The following is a 5,911-nucleotide window of genomic DNA, read 5'->3' as shown; positions in this document are numbered from 1 at the left end:
TTTTCCAGTCTTGTCTGCCCAGTTTATTATTTGACCTAATTCTTCTTACAGGTGTTACCATCTGGCCCTCACAATAACAATTTTGAAGAATTTATCAACTTTTTTTTGTTCTGTCACTTTTCCTAATATAATCGTTAAAGCATTATTTATGCTTATTTGACATTCCAAATTTTTAGTGTCTAGCATACTGTCAGACACCTATTAAAATATGTCTCAATTTAAATCTTTCCAAAGACAAAGTTACAAATTATCAGAATAAAAAAGTAGCAGTAATTATATACTAACAATAAGAATAACTTCCTAGGCATTTCAATACAGAAAGCTCAGTAAATGTGTGTTGGTTGAGAGAATTGTACCGATTAAAGCAGAAGATATTAGATTTTATGAAAAATAAGATCCCTTAAAATTTGAAATTAAAATATAAGATAAAAATTATTTCAGATATTAAATATCATTGACTGATAATGTCTGAGATAATATCTAGACCATAAATCCTTTGACAAATTATGATACTGTGATCACACAAATTGCCAAGCACAATATTCCACTCTGTTACTGTCTTTCAGAATGAAGCTTCTAAGCAAAGATGTGATCAGGTCATTTCTATAGGGCAAGTCTGACTATAGGGCAAACTGGTTAATCACATGCACAAAACCCTTTGCAGAATATTATAAAGCTAGCTAATCCTGTGACAATATCATTCCTGAGCTTTATTTCTTGACATATATTCCTGATTTTAATGTGCCCTCTCTGACCATTTTTGTTTTTGTTTATGATACAGTGTCTCTTAGGTATCTTTTCTGACCATTGACACTTGTTGATATTGTATATCCTACTAATAAATCAATTTCATTTCAGTAGAGACATCTACAAAAAGTATTTCTGATCTTCAAGCAAGCTCTTGCCTTCACTTTTGATCTACAGAGTGTTCTTTAAACTTATCTAAAAACAGTCCCTTTAATTGAATTTTAAAATGGATATCCCTGCATTTATGATTTCTTATAAGTGGGTTGCCACATCTTTTGAGGAAAGCATTGAGTTTTCCTCATCTTGTGGGTGTGGGCAAAGTCATTTAATGGATATAGAATCTGATAAACTGAGAAATGAAGCAATGGAACGAAAAGATGAGGATTTCAGAACCATGTTGTCCATCAAAATGTTCAAATATTTTAAAAAATGTCAGAAATCACTGCCTCTGAGTCATACTATCTTCTAGCCAGCTTCCTGAGAGCCCCCTTAACGTCCTTGTTCCTAAGGCTGTAAATGATGGAGTTCAACATGGAGGTCATGACTGAATAGAACACAGAGATGACCTTATCCTTTTCATTCATTGTCTTGGAATTCAGTCTCATGTAGGCAAATATTCCAGAGCCATAGTAGAGAACCACAATGGTGAGGTGGGAGCCACAGGTGGAGAAGACCTTGAGCCTCCCTCACCCCAGGCAGCAACCAGATCACAGTGGAGATGATATGCCAGTAGGAGATGAGGATGAGGGAGACAGGAGCTAGGAGGATAATCACCCCCATTGAAAAGAGAACTATCTGAATATTGTTGGTGACCATAGACACCACCTTTAGGAGAGCAGGCAGTTCACCGAAGTAGTGATTAATGACATTCTATTCCTGGTAGGGTAGATAAGGGTAAACTCACTGTCCACTGAACATACAACTGCCCCACTTATTCAGGAAACTCTGGCCAACTGGACACAAGCCCTCTGGATCATGATGGTGGAATAGTGCAGGGGCTTGCAGACATCCATGTACAGGTCAGAGGACATCACTGTCCCAGTGCACACTCTGCACACCCTGCAAGGAGGAAGACAACTATCTGTATTAAGAATCCAGCAAAGGAAAAAAAAATTCACAGGAGGTAGACCAACATCAGGATATAAGGCTTATAGAGAAACAGAGGTCAGCAAAGGTTAAGTTTTTGAGAAAAAGTACATGAGTGTATGAAGTTGAGAGTCAACTTGGATGAGGAGTATTATCAGCAGGTTTCCAAATATGGAAAGAAGAGAGATGACCAGGAAAACACAGAACAACAAGATTTGGATCTGTGAATCCTGTGACAGTCCCAACAAGGTAAATTCAAACAGAGAACTTTGGTTTCTTTGTCCCATTGATTTTTATTCTTATTTACCTGTCATCAGAAAGAGAACAGAGAATGAATGTTATTTTCACTGCTTTATAAATATGTATAATGATAACAACTACAACTTTTAACTGTCAGAGTTCATCTCCCTCCTACAAGGGGCCAGTTAGCCTTAAGGTTCATATTTGTGTTTCCTCCAATACATATAGCTTTCAAACACATTTCCTTTGCTTGATAAACTTGCAAGTGTGAGTATCACAAGCTCTATGGCTTCTTCACTAATCTAGATGTGCATATATTTAGGTATTAATAAATTAATTTTGTAGATATTAAGAGAATTATTTTGGTTAAATTTTATTTTCATTCTTAAAAAATGCTTTGTATATATTAATATTAGATATCAGTGAATGAATTAAATTGATTTATATTATAAAAAGCTTTTGCTTCTAGATTTCAAATTATATAGTAGCTCATTAAACACAGATATTGATGAAAAATTTGTCCACAATATAATAAGAAGTCCAAATAGTGTGTGAGGATCAAACAGATAAATTACATATGTCAGTTTTGTTCATTTTCTATAGTTATTTAAAATAAGACCATTTTTTAAATAGCAGTCAAAATCCAGGTAGAATAGCTAGACTGATTTAAGGAGGTCATCAGAGCACATGTCAGGTCTGCTGGGAAAGCCAGTATGGAGCAGAAGTCAGTTCAAATCTGGTAGTTTTGATGTCCACCTAATTTTTGTAAATTTATTTTTAACACTGAGATTTATGTATTTTATTTGCAATGCAGAATATGAGAGATACCAGAGCTGTTATGTCTAGCACTTTGTGTACTAGGCAGCAGAATACAGTACTGTTAACACTAATAATAATGTTCACCATCATCATCATAACAACTAAAAACTCACTTTTCTTAGCACTGTGGTATCCCAGGAACTCTTAAGAAAAAAATTTCAATAGGTGAACACTACTGAAAACTTCATTTTATAGATAAATATTCTGAGGTCCTATGATGATTTAAAAGAACTTTCAAAGCAATAGAGATGCAAATTATTAAATCAGCATTCAGTCCCAGAAGTCTGGTCCCTGATTTTATACATATTTTTGCATTAAAAAAAGAATATAGATGCTATCTAAAGATGAACTCTGGTATTGGGCTCTGTCTGAATTTATAGAAGGAGCCATAAGTAGAATGAACCTCAGAATTAGGATTTGAGACAGGGTAAGCAGAAGTTAATGTTATATACTGAATAGTAAAACACTTGCTATCTTTCTATGGTTTGGATGTATGTGGAGAAAAGTTTGACAGTATTAGTTGTAAATATCTGCACTAATCAGGAGAGAATACTCTAGCACCTCTAAATATATACTGTATTTTGCTTTCTGCTCATCCTTTTTAAAAAATCTCTGTGCTGTTATTTGGAAATCTAATTTCAATGTGTTGCCTCAAATATTACACAATAGAATGTCTCAAATATTATCTGATGCATGACCACTAATCTAAATTTAAAGTGTTAATGGTACCATTTAGCCTAAGAAGGACTTTTAAGACTGAATAGTGATAAAAAGTGAGCACCTTGCTTCCCTTTTAGACCTACTTGATTTAGTATTTCAGTAGCTGTAACTTTAAGTACTCTACTTAGAAGACAAATTTGTTATTATTAGAATGTGTCCTTTGTAATAAAAAGAAAAACCTATTCAAAGTGTTCAATTTTAAAGTGTGAATTTATAGACTTGAATTACCTAAAATCCACAGTAGGGTTGGCTTAAGGTCAGGCTCATCCAGATATTCAACATGTTCCTTTATATCCTCCCAGGTAGTTTTTATCATTGTCAACGTCATCTCAGTAAGCATGAGGACTACATGCTTTCTTTCTCACATCTAGCCATAAAAATAAAGTTTCTTGCAATGGCATCTAACAGCTCTAGATAAAGTCCATTGTTGTATAAGAACCAATTCTCTGAAAAAATGAATCCCCAAAGACATATCCAAAAAATTTAAGCAGAAAAAAGTCTATTCAAAAGATAATAACAGGACTGGGGTTGCGGCTCAGTGGTAGAGGCTTGCCTGGTGCATGCAAAGCCCTGGGTTCTATCCTCAGCACCACATAAAAATAAATAAATAAAAATAAAGGCATTGTGTACAACTAAAAGAAACAAATATTTTTTAAAAAGATAATGGGCATGTATCTTATTTAACTATGTATTCCAAGTTAGTTCATTTTAGTTTATAATATATGCATGCTTTAATGTCAAAACCTAACACAGAGCACACACAATGATACAAATTTCAATAATTTATTTTAATTTTGATTAAATCATACAATAATTTAATTCATATTAAAAATGCAAAAATTACAGATGATATAATAACAAATGATATATATGCATATATATCATACACACATTATCTATATAATATGTGTATTCTATATATATATATATATTTTGAGGAATCTCTGATAACTAAATATTAAATAGAGATTTGCCAAGGATGTGAGTACTTTGAACATTAGGGGATGAGTCACATGAGAAGACCAGAACAGAAATACAAATACACAAAAGCAGATTCCCAATTCTAGTAATTGTGGAATACATGATTTTAACCAACCCTTCCACTGAAAACAACTATGAAGCCAGTAAAGTCTCAAGGTACAAACCATGGAGAAAGATGCAGCACGGTGTTGTGAATCTCACAGCAGTATTCCCTGCCCCCAGAGGAAGGTTGTGGATTCTAAAGAAGCAACTGAGAGTCTAATAAGCTCAACAGAATTTGGGGCATGACAGGTTAAAAAGTTGAGGAAAAACTTCTAGAAGTCTTAAAACAGTAGGAAACAAGATATAAAAATTTGACTTTAATGCTTACCAATATAAGTGATACTGACAAATTCTCTAGGCCTTATTTGGGATAGCCTTGGAATGAGGAGTGAAATGAAAATCAATATAATCTCATTTTTCATAGAGCTGCTCTTTTTGTAAGTCCCTGCCCAAACCTAAATAAATTCTCTATTTAGAACCTCAAACAGGTTTTAAAGTACTGCATGTACAATGCCCTACATTCAACATAATGAAATTACAAGGCACACCATAAAATAGGAACAAGAACAATGGAGAGGGAGAGGCAGAGAGAACAGCAAATCAATAAAAACAGGCAATCTGAGTGTTATTGTCACAGTCTGGCTGGGCACAAATCACAAGCCACTCACAGCTTGTAGATTCAAACAGCAATTCTTTATTCCTGAACTCACACCGGCCCTCTCCAAACACGTTCTGGGGAAATCCACGTTCTCTGCCCAAATCCACCTCCACTGGGCTTCTGTCTCCCAAATATATTCTGAATCCCATGAAAACTCAAGGGGAACTCAGGCAGCAGGATACGCCCTATTCTAAACGGGGAACGCCCTAAACTCGGATTATCCTAAACCGGGAACACCCTAAACACGGATCCGCCCTGGTCCTTGAGCAAGGTCACCTTACATGCAATGTCGCTGCAAAATGTCCTATTTCCACGAGTCCTTCCACTAAAGAAACATGGGGGTACGCTGGCAAGGAAATTGTCATACCTACTTGGCTGATGGCTCCCACCATCTCCCCCCTTCTGATTAATTAAACAACAAGTAATGTGGCTTAAGGACCGTGCCTGGTAGGTTGTCCAATTCAACATATGGTTCTTACCCGTCATCGGAAAACTGACCTTTAGGCGTCAGCCTCCTGTCTTAGGTTGATACCACTGCAACTGGATCATACCCGTCACTAACTACCGGTCCAGCATACAGCCATACTTGTGGATAGGTCTATGCACCAGTGGGGGGGT

At 35.5% G+C, this 5,911-nt stretch overlaps 1 pseudogene; it reads right to left on the bottom strand.

The window, feature by feature from the left end:
* Positions 1–1,205: 1,205 nt before the first annotated feature.
* On the bottom strand, positions 1,206–2,120 carry LOC143391460 (olfactory receptor 2D3-like; annotated as a pseudogene).
* Positions 2,121–5,911: the final 3,791 nt, after the last annotated feature.

The sequence above is a fragment of the Callospermophilus lateralis genome, chromosome 2 (assembly GCF_048772815.1).
Source record: "Callospermophilus lateralis isolate mCalLat2 chromosome 2, mCalLat2.hap1, whole genome shotgun sequence".
Taxonomy (NCBI): Eukaryota; Metazoa; Chordata; class Mammalia; order Rodentia; family Sciuridae; genus Callospermophilus; species Callospermophilus lateralis.
The sequence above is the reverse complement of the archived record's forward strand: the minus strand, read 5'-3'. Positions and strand labels throughout refer to the sequence as shown.